Genomic DNA, 17,091 nt, shown 5'->3' with positions numbered 1-17,091 from the left:
AGAATACATTTATTTTCAGTGAACTTCACCTCCTTTTTCAACATCAGTACTTGAGATCTGTCAGATATACATGAATAATACATGAAATTTTAAAATACAGCATTTGAAGTTGTTGCAGACATTTTGAAAAGATGCTGTAAAAACAGGTAGAAAAGAGGAAAACAAAAATATCTAATAACATGCTGAGCAACTGACCACCATATGCCACTCACATAAAGAACTACAGGTATTCTATCATAATTCTGACAACCACAGTTATTATTTTTCATATTCAGTGATCAGGTTTTTAACAGCTGCACTCAAGAAAACAAACATGGAACAAAACATATCTGTAACAGCTTATTATATATGGAAGGTTTCTTACACATCACTGAGTTTGCTCAACAAGCTCTCAAAAGCAGTGCCCAGTGTTCAAAGTACAATGTTGCACAATGCTCTTGTTCTCAGATATTAACAAGTTATTTCATATAGGTCCTTTGAATGCATTTTTCCTTGAAAATCACCTGTTTTTCACTTGGTGTCTCCCAAATAATTCCTCCACTAAAGAGTTTGTTTATCTCATTGACACATTTGATGCCATCTGTATAATTTATTGTTTTTGAAAGGGAGAGAAGAATGAGCCTAATTAATTATGTTGATAATGACAGATATTTTGTTAAACATTCAAACAACTTGAGCCTTCCTGTAAGCTTGGTGAGAGGATTTTGTTTTGAACCTATAATTAAAACCAAACCTTCATGGCCAAGTGGCAGCACCAGTGGAAGACCTTGTACAGATATACACCAACTTATTCACAAGCTGAAAATTAACTTCAGGCTTTTTGAGCTAACAGAATTGGTAATTAGCAAGACCAAACCACAGTTCTGCACATTTGCTTTCCACCAAATCACAGTTCTGCATATTTGCTTACCTGTTTCTCCTATTTTTTTTTTTGGCTACTATCTGGAATATTTACATTGCAACTGTCCTTGGTACTGACTTCTCTCTGAAACCTTAATACTCATTAGCAATTATTTATGATATCAAAACATTTTCTTCTCATGAAACAAAGTTCCTCTTTTTAAAACCATTTCAGCTCTCTTCAACAGCTACAGAAAATTAAAAACCACTCCAAAAAGAACACTGTGGATTCTTTAAGAAACTTTGGAAGAAGAAAAAGAAAACCTTTTTTTTTAGGCTGAGTAGGGTAGTATGCTGCATATAATGCTTAAAATGCTGCACAGCAGAGAAATACTTGTCCATGCATCATTTCTACTCTCCATTTGAATAGTGTCCTAAATTGAGTTGAAAATGCTAACTCTGAACATATCACATAGCTGTTTCTGAGTAATTACTACATTTTTCCCTCAGGGGTAAACTTTAAAATGTAAATTACGTGGGTACTTGCATGTTAAAAACCAAACCAAAGTTCTACAAGATGTTATTCATGAATCTTAGCATCATGCTGGCCTGCTCCTCAAAGTACTCAAAGGACCCATCTGTAAAACAGGATGGGCTAAAACTTGTTGATTTGCTTGAATTTAATTTTTAAAAATCTTGTTACTCCAAGATACATGTCTATGCTGGAGAATTTTCAGAGGGATTTCAAGCCAGGTCTCCTGAGTGGGTGAACAGCTGCTGGTCAGGCAGGCTCCAGTCTGTCTTAGCCTTTGCATTTGGGCTTTGGCTAAAGATGCTGCTGAAAAAAGATGAGTCTTTTACAAAATGAAGCAGGCTACCTTGGAACAGTCCCAGTTTTCCAGAACTGCTTGGCTTAAGTTATATGCATCTGATCACAGAAATTTAAAAGCAGTGAAATGACATTTCTTTCAGTGTTGAGGTTTATGGGGGGTGGGGGGAGGAATAAAAGTTTTAAATGTCCCATCTATCAAAATAGCAGGAAGATTCTACATCTTGAATAACCTTGATGCAGATGGAAAGCAACAAATCAGCTCTATCTGAAGTTTGAGAAGAAGCTTCACATTACCATTACAGAGCTGACAAGAAGTGACAAACGCTTGCTTCATCCTATAAGCTTGTTTAAAAACCAGAAGGGGACAAAATGCAATGTGTCTATCACAGACATGCTGCTCAGGATTCAAGTGGTAACCCATAATCTCAAATACGAAATTTTAAAATGAAAAAACCTGGGTGTCCATTTCTATTAAATTGGGACGAGATGCAAACTCATTGTGATAGCTCTGTCATCCAGCCTTATCCCCAGCTCCCAAAACTTGCACAAAGAATGTTGCAATCAGCTTCTGGATGACACAAAATCTCTCAGGCCCTGTCAGGCATAATCCTTTGGTAAAATAGGCTTCTTTACCTGTGATACTATCACCTGTCATCAGAAGTGATGTGATGGCATATCAAGGACAACATATAACTTGATTCAGATACAGAATTTTAAAGAAAAAAAAATCTATTTTGTATAAGTAATGCGATTTAGAGATTTCTGACAAGTGCTGTAATTATCTGAAGTACTTATGAGAAAATGACAATTTTTCAATATAGTAAAGGTATCTTCAAGGTGAGTAGTCCAAATAATTGTGATTAAACCACATCCTAGTTACTGTTTAGATGATGATACAGGAAGAATGACAACACAATGCACTTAGTGACATTTAGAACTCTAGGAAATATTTCAAATGTCTTTGTAGTCATGTATATGGAGAAATAGTTCTTGTTTTGATTTTGGCATTCCAAAGGTGTTTAGTAATACCTATTTTCTTCCCTGTGGTCCTGTCACTGAGAGTCTCAAGTCTTGCACAAGAAGCCCCACGAGTGTAATATTAGTCTAAGTCCTGTGTATTTTCTAGAAGGGACATATAGCTCCTGCCATATCCATATGGATCCTTTCATAGTGTCTTAAGATGACTGAAAAAACAGTATTGTCTAATGTGTTTTGCATCATTTTTCTACACAATTTCAGGCAGATCACTACATTTAACCATTTATTCCATACATGCATAGATTTCTAAGTAGAGAGAAGACCCTCTATGATCATCCAGTTCATCCTCCTGAACAAAACAGAACCCATAATTCAGGCTTCCAGATTAAAAGATGTGTTACAAGCATAGCCTATCTTTAAAAAAGCCCCAAATCCCCAACAAAATCTGTTTTCTAGTTAGAATCTGTTTTCAAGAGTCAGCAACTTCATCATATTGCCACATAAGGATCATAGAATGCCAGAATGGTTTGGGTTGGATGTGACCTTAGAATTCACCTGTTCCAAACTCCCTGCCAGTTTCAACTTTCTTTTGAAAATATGATGTCAGTTAATGACATATTTAATATCATACACATGTGATAAAGGATCTGTTTGACCTAATCACTTCCCACTTAAAGGCAAGCCTTAGAGCTCTCTCTCATAGTTAACTTTTCACACAGGGGTAAATTACATTTTGCTTCACTATGTTGACACTCCAGTTATTTTCAGAATTGAATTTTTCAAGAGTACATTGTCACCTCTCCCCTCCCTCATTTAAATATGGCAAAGCCTTTTATTCCTTGAGGCATGACTTCTCATTTTAATAAAGAAAAGAGCTGAATGTTCTATGTGACCAACTTGCCAAAATGGTCTAAATTCTCTACTGAAGTAAGACTTTCTTTAGGACATACTATATTTTTCATTCAGCCTCTTAGAAGACTTTGTCCTCTGACCAAGCCATTAACACCATGCTTTTTATTAAAGTTTTTTTTCTGGTTCCTCCAGACTCTGCTATAAAACAAAAATGACATTTCCACAAGGCTATAATTTGTTCTCTATTTTGAACACTATATTTAGTCCATACTCTCACTAAAGCTTTTTAATAGATATGAATCAAGTTGTAATACCTATAACTGTATCTGTCTGCTCATGGGGAGTACAAAAGATTCTGGCTGGAACCTTTCTGTTGGTTCTGTATGCAACTAGTGTATCAGTTAAATTAAAAGCTTTAAAAATGTATATATGGACTCCCATATTCATGTTCTACATGAAGAGTTTCTACCAGCCACATTGATCCAAGCACAGCACTGTTTAACAGACCTTTGAGGTATTCAGTTCTTCCTGAACTGAATCCTTGTTGGAGCCTCACAGCACTGACAGAGTCATGAGCCTGTAAAAGAAGTATGACCACCAGAATGCCCCCTTGAACTTGGGAGGACAGGACACAGTAGATCATTATAACAGCTACTAGAGAGTCAATGTCTTCTGGTATTTTAACAATGCTGATTAGTATTATAGTAAAAATAATGTGCTTGAACTTTGGAAAATGCCATTAAACTTGCGTGGCACCTTCAGAATTTTTTCTCCCTTCCTAAAACCTATTATATGAGAAGACTGATTTATCTATTGATTGGACTTTACACAGCTATGACAATTCTTTGCAGAGAAGGATGAAAAATATTCATCCGCAGTGCTCTCATGATCTAGCTAAAAAACCCAACCAACCAACCAAAAAAAGCATTCTAATATCTCTTTACTTTCAAAATACTCGGAGGCTGATAGACCTGGCATTTTTAAATCAGAACACAGCTGCTGCAGTGCCAGATTTCTTTGGTCAGATGAGCTCCCGACACTGTTGGGGAGAGCGGGCCGCCCCCAAAGCTGCCGGATCCGGGGTGCAGCTGCAGGGCACAGCTGGTCCATGGGATGGGTGGGCTGTGCTGAGGGCAGGGACAAGGAACAGGGACAGGTCTTCTGCATGATTTCCAAAGGTGTTTATTCCAACTTTTTAGAGTGCCCTCACTCCTGGAACCTCAGTATCTGAGAACCTACTGAAAATAAAGGACTAGAAGACTAGCAAAGGGAATAGCCAAAGAATTTATGGACTGTCTTCCTAACTATAAAGAATAAAGAATTACACTGGACAAGGAACAGAGAGAGGTCTTCTGTATGATTTCCAAAGGTGTTTATTCCCTGGTCTTTATTCAAACTTTTTAGAGTACCCTACGCTCTTGAACCTCAATACCTGAAAACCTACTGAAATAAGTAAAGGATTAGAACACTAAGAAGTAGTCTTTCTAGTAAAGGAAAAAAAAAAAAAAAAAAGTAGTCCTTCTAGTAAAGGACTAGAAGCAAAGGGAACAGCAGAAGAATTTATGAACTGCCCTCCTAACTTTGGAATCTATAAAGAGCAAAGAATTACACAACCACTTTATGAAATAATCAACCAATATCTTTTGAAGGTGTGCATAAATAGGCAATTGTCACTTGACAAGAAAAACACAGTTAAACAGCTACCACTTTTATTTATTGATATTATAATAACTTTCCATTTTCAGACAAACATTTCTTGTAGGAAAAATTATAAATCTGATAAAAAAGCAAAGAATATATATTTGTAAATTTTTCTAATAGCTAACTTTCTACCAGTATTTAATGCTATTTTATTTCTGCCCTAAATTTGCTGAACTTGAGCTTTCATTTCTAAGACATTTTTAATATATATATTTAAAACTTTCTTTGGTACATTGAAGGCTCATGTGTTAGTAACTTTCTATTACACTGACATTTAGAGAAAAATCTGATCACCATATTCTATTTGACAAATACTTCAAAACTTATATTCTTGAATATTTTCTCAATGAATTACATTTTCTCTTTAATCTTTTTTTTTAATCATTCATTATTCAACTCACTGAGCTTCTCTATATTTTTTTAACATTCATCCTCAATTGCAGACATTGGAAATGGGGGATCAGTATTGACACAGAGAGTTCAGCTGAGAATAAAAACTTATTAGAAGCACAATCAGGAGCCTGTTCTTAAAGCCCACCATCATTAGAAACTCATTGACATGAAGGAATAAAAAAAGCTCATATTCCACATACAGATAGGTTCTAGCCACTGTTAGCAACATCCATCAGTAGTGAGCCATTTACAGCATTTCCTTCCATAAAAACCTCTAGTCAGTGACAGCAACTCCTGCTGAGACCCTATCACTGGAAAGGCTAAAATACTAAACTGGGTGAGTGGACATAATATTGTCTTTCTCATTACCATAATTTCAAGAACATTGGTTGAGATTATTAATGCCTTATTATGCTTATTAATGCCTTATTATGCTTATTAATGCCTTATTATGCTTATTAATGCCTTATTAGCTGAGTTTAAATCACAGAGGAAGTTCTTCAGATGGGCACCTGAAGGTATGTTATCAGGAATGTGTTCAAGAGTGGGCCATCGAAAGAGGAAACAACATGAAACACAGTAATTTGCAAAGTTCTTCAAGAACAACTTAATTTTTTTAACTGGGGGAATGAAGACGATGAGATTGTAAATGTTCAAGTATCCAGTAAGTTTTTAGCTTCCTTACAAGCACTTTTGTTATTAAAAAATATTTTTATTTAAATATTCTTTCCTAATTAGTATAATTACTCCACTCATTTCTTCCTTCTGTACACTTTTTAAAGCAAAGTGTAAATCTGTTGAAGTTCCAGATAAAGTTTGCATCACGGGAGCATTAGTGGATCAGCTGAAATAGTTTTGTTTGAAATGAAGTAAATTGTCAGGCCATGGCTTCTGGTTCACTATCCTGCTCAACTAAGCATTGTGCAATTGCTCTGTCCCCTTTTTTATACACAGAAGCAATCTAGCATGAAGAGCTTTGAGGTTAGTCACTCACAGCACCTGAAAAGGAATGCACTTAAACTCTACTTATTTATTTATTAAACAGATAGGTGCTGGTGTGCAAGCAAAAGAAATTGAGGAATCAGTGAATAAAATTAGGTGGCAAGTAGATTTAGAAGATCAAATGCTCACTTTTTGTCCACAGAAAATACCTTCACAAACATAGAAGGAATGGAAATATGTCACTGGCCTAAACTGAATTGTCACCATTTTATTGTCATCTTTCAATCTTCCTTAAACTCTTTGGGAATCTGCAAATAACAGCAAACTATATTCTGTTCATGACATTTTAGAGGAAGATTGATGTGTACCCTTCTCCTGTTGTAAAAGCAGTGCTGGGATGCCACAACCCTTTGTGGGGCCATGATTTTCAAAAGGAGCATGGAAACTGTGCTGCAATCATTCAAAATTACACTGAGCTCTATAGTCCTCTATTACAGTAATTTTTCAATACTTGCCATCCCCACTTTTACAGCACAGTTGCACTCAGAAGATCATAACAGGCCTTGGATAATAGAAATAATACTGGTTATTGTAATCCCTCTGACACGAGCTTGCCTGGCAGTATCCAGAGTAGCCTCCCATTAACTTTCCATTATGCTTAGTGTCACTTTGCTATTGCTGTGCTATTACTCTCAACACGTCTCCCTGCAAAAACAGCCTCTCTACTGAGCAGTGAGGGATCAGCTAAACATCAGTGAACATCCTTGCAAACAGACAGGGGAGTGTGCAGGGGACAGAATCCAGCACCAGTGAACAGGAAAACAGGCAAGACGTGAACCAAGGAATCTCCTGTGTAAAGTGAACCCAACTGCCCCCCTGGATTTCTATCAGACTGATGAAGTATCTGGTAAAATTAAAATAATTCCTCACATGCAGACACTGATTGAGATTTCTTTTTATATTCATCTCCTGGTAACTGATTAAGTAAATTTTATGTGTTTTCAACTACGACAGGGTGTAATCTCTAATATTGACTGGGTTGAATGGCCTCATCAGTAGAGTGAATTAGTTCATCACTCCATGTGTCACTTCTACCTGCTATGACATAATAAGGCCTTTTTTATGGTGATGATTTAATGAGGGAAGCTCAGAAGTGCAGCATATATTTTTGATATTCAAATTCACTTGTAACCCAAAATATTTTTTAAAATAAGTGCTGATTGATTGGTGAGTATGTTTTCTAAATAATGTTTATATTCCGTGTGTAACAACACAATGACAAATAGAAATGAAGGCTAAATCTAATTTTGAGAAAAGTGCTTATTTTAACAATCTGTAAGGCACTTTGAACAGCCTGTGTGATTATGCTGGTTTTAAAAAGAAATTTTTAAAAAAGGATACTGAATAGGAATTCAAGAATTTAGCTTCTTAGGTATTTTCATTATCATAAACTAGCAGCTTTCAGTAACATCCAGGACTGGAAAGGAATAGATACAGCTTCTTACTTCTTTTATTCACAGTGGATATTCCTTTCATATAACTTATTGATATGAAATGGTTGCATTTTTGCAGGTAATGTTAAGAAAGAGTAGACTATAAATGTAAATTTATTTTGTAGCCTGAGAGGTCCATTCAAAAACATTTGTCTAGAACTCATTCAGCTTCATTTTTATACAATTTCCCTCCATGGTCACTGCAAGCTACTGGCACATTATACAAGCAGATGCCAACCTGATGCAAACATTCATGGGTTCAATTGCTTAGGGAGCAACCACAATTTACCCCAGCTGACAAGTTGTCAACAGAAATGGGCCAATATTTATATAAAACCAAACTGTATAAATAATTTCTTACAATTAAGGAGAATACAAGTTGAAAAGGTACACTTGCTGAAGGGATATGTATTTATTCAGTCCACCACACACTGGTGAAAGGCTGAGTTGTCTCTTTTAAGTGGTGCATTTAACACTCAGATTTATGATGGACATGGTATTGTGGATACAACATTGTTCTCATGACACTGGAGTTCTTTGGGTCAAAACCTATGTGCTTTTCATACAACAAGACTTTGAATATCGTAGCCATTGCCAGAAATATATAAAAATGAATAATGCATTTTCCTTGGAAGAGAATTCAGGTAGAATGTGTTGAGAAATGCTATATATAAAAAAAAGTGTTATACTAAATGCATAAATGCAAAGGTACTTCAATCAAATTCTTCCCCTAAGCCTGACTTAGCCAGGGGAAACAGGAATGAGAAAAACAAATACAGATCCTATGTATGTTTCAGGTTTAATTTTCTTTTTTGTTGCTGTATAGATAAACAACAAATTTAAATTGGAAGGTTCTTTTGATGACATATACACAAGTATTATGCTAAATAACCATTCCCTAAATCTTAAGGAAAAAAGTTAGCCTGATACACACTTCTGCAGACTTGTAGAGTCAGACTTTGAATTTAGATTTTGTCCAACTGTATTCTTCAGGAAGTTTATATATTTGTATGCAAATCACATGGGTAATTTGTCATTGACTTTATATACTAATTCTACTTATTTGCACCTACCAGTTGCCCAGAGAGGCTGTAAAATTTCTTTCCTTGGAGACATTTCAAAATCCATGTGGACATGGTCCTGGGTAATGTGCCCTGCTGGCTCTGCCTGAGAAGGGGGTTGGACCTCTGGAGGTCCCTGCCAGTCTCATCCAGACACTGATTAGCTATCAGGAAAGATGACTTCATCTACAAAAACTGTAGTTATTATTAAGGTATCTACTTACACAGCCACATGATTTAGAGAAATGTGGAGCCTTAACTATAAAGCCAGTTTGGTGACCTAATAAAAATTGAAGATGTAGCAAACCCCTGAAATACATTGAATGCTATTTGGTTATGATAAGGATGGATTAAAGGTCTCTTTAAAGAAAGATCTCCCAGGTAGGATGATGGAGAACGTGCTTACATTACCCACCTACATCCCAGTAATTTGTTCTACATTTCCATGTTCTGATTGTCAAACACTGAAATACATTCTTTCCCCCCAAGTTTATTTTCGTCATTACATGATAGCATATAGTCATTTTGGTATGCAGATATGAAAACTAGGAACTTAAGCTGGAAATAAAATGTTAAAAACCTTGTTCATATCTAAATTTCATTGCTTAGTGTGATAATTTAGTTCAGTTCTTTCACCTTGCATTTGCCTCCCATTCCTCTCCCACTGTAATTACCTTCACTGTTTATTGCCCACAAGCCATTTCTATTACTAATCCACACTATTTCCACATGAGATATAGGAAACACAGCACCTGTTATTGATCTATATTTCAGTAAATTATTTAATGTTATGCCTCAAGGGAAAATATTAGCGAAATGTTATAACGTAGATCAGGAAATGATTACAACAAGAATGGAAAAACAAAAGAAAAATCCTGAGCTTAGAAAAGGTTAAAACATTTCATTCCTCAAGGTTCAGTTTGAACCCATCTTGTAAAAAATCCTCACTGTTAAAGAGAATTCTTTTTAATAAAAATAAAGAATGTTCTTGCCAACTTTGATGATGGAAGAAATTCAGGCTGTTTCATGAATGTAGAAAAGCTCAGGATACCACAGAAAAGAACTGCATACCCTTGAGGACTCATGTAACACAAACAGAATGAAGCTCAGTAATGCAGGAAAGGCAAAGCTAGAAAATAGGAAACTATTTGCAAAACCATGTTCCTCAAGTTGGACGATCACAAAATAGAAAACATGAAAGAATCAAAAGTTTGGCACTGTAGGATTCAGAGTGAGATGACCAAGTGCAATGCTGGGACACATCAGTCAGTGAGGTGACTTAGAGAACAGACACACAGAAGTATTACTGCTGCTCAAGCTGTACTCCTCTGTGTAATTCATATGTATTCAAAGAATTGTACTGCAGACTGGAAGTAGGTTCAGAAATGAGTTTTCTGAATGATCAAGAAAATGGATTCTTAGCAGAGCAAAGATGACCAGCCTCTTATTTTTACCCCAGCAAAACCAAGGTCAAGTGTGAAAGGCAGATTCGCTTTGAAGGCAATCTGATATCTCAGCTAGAAACTCAAAGCACAACTGGGTTTCAGATAAGAAGAGTTCAGGAGACACCTTTTTACAGTTTGATCCTTGTAACAGAAATTTTCTGTCTCTGTTTATGGGAGTGAAAAGTAATTGCCTTTGAGGTACATGCTTGCAGATGTGGAGTATATAACTGCAGGGAGCTTTGTTAGCAGTTTACATCAGCTAGGAAATGAAACAATTTCTGTAGCATATCTGTAAAGCAGGAACTTAGAAGATTGTACTTTTCTTTACACTTCTTTCTATGTTGTTTTTATAGCACATCAAAGATCTCTCATTAGAATTACATTGACAAAGAAGCCCATCACCACATCAGCTTATTACACCCAATTACAGAACCTGAGCTGCTTTGTTAAGGTATTCATTAACCTCTTCAGGACTTACAATAAGAAATCTAATCAAACAGAGGTGGTAGGGTGCACTCTGAAATGAGAAAAGTTGTCATGTACAGTAAATTCTAATGCACTAACTTTTCTTAAATTAGCTAGTTTTATTAAATTGAATTAGGTGAATTTATTTTAATTAGCACCAGCTGTACAAAACAGGAATTATTCTGCACTGTAAAAATAGTATATGTTGTCTGGAATGAGTGTTAGAGACTATTTTGACTTTTATTCAAATTAAAAGGGTAGCACTTATTAAATTTATTCTTTTTAATTTTGTGCCAGGTGAATTTGCATTCTTAAAGGAACAGCATAAGCAATTATGAGTAGACCTAATTAAGTTCTTTATTATTTATCATTCTAGAAGTACATAACATGCTTAAAAATAAGTAGAGTGAAATAGCAGACACTTTATAGAGCAATTTTACCAAAATAGTAGCTACCATTCAGCAGTGTCTCAGGAAATAGCCCTGTGAGAGTTCATTGGATATGAGCTGAAGCCAACTGCTGGGGGAGTCTGGGGCACTGTCTGAAGCCAATAAACCTAGAAAAATCCTCCTGTGAAGGTCAGTCTGCTTAAAAACTTTGGACAAAGGGCTCTTGGAAAGGGATAATTCAAGAGCTGTTTGATCAGCCTCCTGAAAGATGCAACATCTGGGATCTAGTCCATTTTCCAACGGAAATTTAAATATTCTGTAAGAAATAGTTTCAACAGCAAAAACTAAGAGAGACCTCAGTACACTTTATGGACTGATATTTTTGACATATACTTGGGATAAGAGAAACTATTTTGAACCTTTGTTCTGACAGATCAACGCGGTTCCTTTTGATATTTTTCTCCCTGTTATTTGTCCATATATTGTGTTGCACACATGAAATTTTCCTTCCTAAACACACCACTTCAACTGAAAGAATTTTCAATGATTTACTTTTTCGATATTACAATTGCAGAGATCTCTTTTAGCTCCTCCTTCCAAACCTCTAACATATCTCCATCACATCATCCCTGGCTGTGGGAGGACTTAGCTGGAGCTAATTTAAGAGCAATATATTCTGGACTTAATCTGAAATGAAAGATGCATTATTTCACCCACAATATGACTGTTGTTTTCATAGAGATTTGCCTGTTCTCTCTCACTTTGTCCCGTTCCTTTTGTAGTTATATCACTTTTTAGGAGGGGGTATTGATTCAAGAAATACAGAATTTAGTTGATGTTCATACACTAATCTCAGTGAACCTTGCAATACTTAGGAACCTTATGCAGCTGTGTTCCGTTGCACAATATCAAAGTATTTGGAAAAAAATTGCAGCTGTGCATAAAATACTTGACCAGGTTAAACTTTTAAGCACTGTTAACACTCATCATTTACTCTTGTGCACTGAAAAATGGTTGTCAAATTTTTGAAGCTCTCTGGTACACTGTCATCAAGACTTACCATAAAATGCAATTTTTAGATTACATTACTAATTGATAAAAATCACAATTATTGCTGTATTTTCCCTATAAATAAGATATAGGAAAGTACATTGAGGGCTTTATGAAATATATAACATTTACTTGCCATAAGTTTGGCAAGTTGGTTTCTACCTCTTATATCAAATCCTTATAACCTGTCTCAATGATAACAGCCAGTTAATCACCACCAATTATTCAAGGGATTATTTCACATGCATAATTGCAGTTTTTGGTTCACCAATTCCCTGTAAAATATTGACCTATAAAAACTCCCGTTAACCTGACCTTGCTGTAAAATAGGTTATTAAATGACCAAAGCTATTAGTGAAGAGAACTAAAGGCCAGTGTTTGAAGGACAGAGACAACTACCTCCACATTTAAATGCCTCTGGCACTACATGAAAGTGTGTATGAAGCCAAGGTCAATTAACTGATTGCATCCTGGTTCTCAGTTGGTGCCGTTGAACACATAAAGTTTAGCAAAATCAAATGTGAAGTCCTGTGTCTTGGGTGGAAAAATCACACAGGGGGAGTAGAGATGTGGGACCAGGCAGAGAGAAAGTGACTCTGCAGAAAAAACCTGAGGGTGCTGGGGGACAGCTTGAACCCCAGCCAGCAGTGTGTCCTTGAAACAGAAAATGGCCATCTGCATCCTGGGAGGAATTAGCAGGAATGCAGCCAGCAGCCTGAGAGAAGTGATCCTTCTCCTTGTTCAGCACTTGTGAGGCCACACTGCAAGGGCTGTGTCTCATCCTGTGTCTCTGAGTACGAGCTGGGCACAGGTGCAGTGACATCCTGCAAAGGGCTGGGAAGGGGGGGGTTGGATGGAGCACAGGGAACAGAGCAGAGGATAAGAGCTGTCTTTGTTCAGCCTTGAGAGAAGAGACACAGAGACCTCACTGCCACCTGCAACCATGTGGGAGGGAGTGGAGATGGAGCCAGAGGCTTCTTGTGGAGGATACAGGTGGGACACCAGGCAACAACACTCGTGCTGGAGAGTGGGGAATTTACACTAAATATAAGAATAAATCTTTTTACAGTGAAGGTAGCCAGATGTGAGCAATGGTCCCGAGGACTTTTCGAACCTCCTTCCTTTGAGTAATCCAAAACACCAGTACAAGGTTCAGAACAAACACAGAGCCAACTATACCCTGTCCTGAGTACCAGTTAGAGCCAGAGATGACAAGGGGGCTCTCACCACTAAGTGATTATAAGTGTCTGTGAGCCTTCTGGGGCTTCACAAACTTCTGCACTATTTTATTAATCTACTGTAAACGGGTCTTTTAAAGTCTTCTGGTAGTTCACTAGCATTCAATTCTTGCATTAATAAAATTTTTGCCCACAATAAATTCCAGGTGTGCTACTAAGCTGATAACAAGTATGTATTAATGGTTTTCAAAACTTGGCTCCTAAAATGTAGCAACATTTGGTAATAATAGCCTCCAAAACTTAGAGCAGATGCTCACTTCATTTATTTTCAATAATTCTGTTCTTATTCCTCTGCTATGAAGAGCATTTAAAAAGAGCTATCCTGGCTCAGTGCACAGGTAAGGCATGACCTGGGAAAGCCTTCCCTGCCATCTCTACCAGCAAACCCTCCCAATGCATTTCATTACACACACATCTGCTTTTGGTGTTAACTTATTGTTGTTTTGGACTTTGATACAGATTTAAGCATTGTTGGAGATTAAGAAAAAGAAATTTAAAGAAAGAAAAATGAGAAGATAACAAAAAAGAAAATAACGTCTGAAATGCAAGCCTGATGCGTGACCCCAAAATGAGTGAAACCATCATAAAAGACAGGATGATCCCAGGAAGCAGTGAGGAAAGCATTGTTTACATTGGTGTGGTTTGTAGTCATTTTGATTTTGCATGTAGCTTTCTACTTCAAATACAGAGCCTCTGGGCATAGAAAAAGCATTCCTCAAAGCACCCTTTTCTTCCCTTGTTCTCCCAAAGAACTCTTTGGTCTGCATCAACAAATTCCTTTGGCTACACCTGCCACTGAACAAATGTTCTGCAGTGTTCAGCACCATCAAAGAGAAAATGAAAGACAAAGGTGCAATCCTTGCCTTTCAGAACCTTTGAGCTGCAGCTTTGCTTTGGGAAGTTGTCAAATTTCCTCCTCCTCCCAGTGCACTCTGCCTGGGCTGACCTATCACCCCCTCACATCCAAAAGCTGGGCTCCCACTCCCTGGTGTTTTATACACTCCTCACCATCTCACTCTCGTTATAAAATAAGGAAAGACAGAAAATTCTCAGAGCTCATGTGTAGAAGGGAAACAGTTCAATGCTGTCTTGATTCTTTATGTGAAGTATTGCATTTTTTTACTCTATTAGATGAAAATTTGAAATAACTATTTCTACACAGACCAAGTAATTTCTTAAATTTCATCTTTTTTTAAAAAAAATGAAATAATGTGAAACCAGCCAGATGATAGCTGAAGGGATAAGAAATGGTTAAAAAACAGCAAGGATTTGGGTTTGGACTTCTTTCTTTGTGGTGGGATTTTTTTTTTTTTTTGCTTGTTTTTTAAAATTAAAGTAGAAAAGCACTGTATATTTGGAGAGACTTGAGGATGATTTTTACAACTGAAATGTGACAAGAAGATTAGAGGTTTACTGTTATTCATGATGTTTAGTGGACAAAAGCTGGCACATGGACAATTCAAAAGAATGTGCTTGAATATGTTTTTGAAATTAATAACTGCAACAGTGTGTTGACAGAATTTGAAGAATGTTAAAAAAATTAGTCCTGCATTCCCAAGGAAATTCAGAATTTAAAACATATAGTCAAAGACCATATAATGACTTAGTTCCATTTATCAAATCAATAATAATCTGTTCAGCTCAAATGTACAAGTGTCCTCAGTGCCACAAATGCTCTCCACCAGAAATGGCATGTCCTGAACAGCAAATCTGCTCCAGAAGAACAAGCAGCTTATAAAAAAAACCAAAAAGTCCTCTCCCCTGCCACTAAATAAAAAGCTAAATTCTTCACAGTAAATTATTTGGTTCTGCTTTCATAGTCATCCATCTCTGAACACATATAATAAAATTTAGTTCAGCCAATAATTTCTGTAAGAGGCAGGCTCAGGTCAGAGCCAGCACTGCACAGTGAGGGTTTTTCCATTTTCCAAGAGACAAAAGTTAAGCAAGAGCTGGAGAGGCACAGAGGGAGCCCGGGAGGATCATAAGTGAGTACAGTACAAGCTTTTACTTTTTTACTGTATTAACTTGGAGGACCTTAAGCTTCAGTGGAAAGCTGGAATTGTGTGTTGTCATGGATGACAGCCTGCAGCAAATGTGCTCTTTTAGGAGGCTAAGGAAGCCAAGAGGAGCTGGGGAGAGAGCTGCCTCAGTGCTTAGAAATAAAGCAGAAAGGCCAAGGGGACAGAAGAATGGCACCACTGGCTTGGCATGGGCAGGAGAGGATGGTTTATCAGGTTTATCAGCCCCAGCCACCCTCTGGTTGGAGGCTGGGACTCTCCTGCAGGTGCCTGCAGGAATCACTTGAGTTCCTGGCAATAATCAGCAGGCATTGTGCTTAGGAGGGGTTTCAGAGCCCCACTGCCTCACTTCTGGTAAAGACTCCAAACGTCTTTCAGGCCCTGCTGGGACTGCAGATTCATCCTACAAGATGGATTATTGCGGTTTGGGGGCTGGGGGGGGAAGAAAAAATCCCCAAAGGAACCCTAGAGTGTATCACTCCTCAATTTCACTAGTGAATTACTACTTTACAAAGAGCAGAATAGAAGCTTATCATAATTTCTTCCTTTCATTTTAACCATCATCCTTTTGACTTGGAAATAAGCTTTTAAGCAGACATACATGAAGAAAAAAACCCCACTACTAACTAGTTTGATCTACCTGCTTTTCTGAAAATTGGAAAACTAAGAACTGAAAAAGAATCAAATAAAATGTAATGATTTACACAACCCTCTTTGGTCTGGGGTTAGCAATCACTCTGTGTGCACCTCTCAAGACTGTTCTCAAGCAGAATTTCACAGGACTGTAAATATTTTGGTAGATGTAGAGGAGAAAAATCATTGTTCAGCTCTGATTTTATTCTACTATTTGGAAAAGATAGGAAATTCATTATCTAAGGAAATCACTTGTCCACAGGAATGGACATGGCAGTTTATGCAGCAATAAAAATATGAGAAGCTTCTTTAAAGCTTCAAAATCCCCGAATAAAAGAAGCATGTGTGAGTGCTGTCACATTACATACTGCTCTTTGGAAATTAAATAAAATGAATTATTTCATCACCATTTAACTTGTTTCTCATAGTCATGTTCTAGAGAAGGTGAGAATTTAGTTATCTGTTAATGAGCTGAATAGATTTTGAAAAGAGGAATACTACAATGATGCTGGATCATCTGAATGCTGAAATATAGGTAGACAGCAGATGGGGTAGAGCATTCATAAGTAAATTAAGCTTTATTACTTTTCCTTTGTATTTGCTTAAAGCATATTTGTGAATTCATAAAAATAATTCCTCTGGCTAAATGAACTTTTTAATTACCTGATGTTCAGCGATACAGAGAAATGTAATATCTGTGACAAGACTGGTATCCAATTGTTCATTTAATTCAGCATCTGCATCGTTGCTAGGGAATG

The sequence above is a fragment of the Fringilla coelebs genome, assembly GCF_963513975.1.
Source record: "Fringilla coelebs genome assembly, chromosome: 11".
Lineage (NCBI taxonomy): Eukaryota > Metazoa > Chordata > Aves > Passeriformes > Fringillidae > Fringilla > Fringilla coelebs.
The sequence above is the reverse complement of the archived record's forward strand: the minus strand, read 5'-3'. Positions refer to the sequence as shown.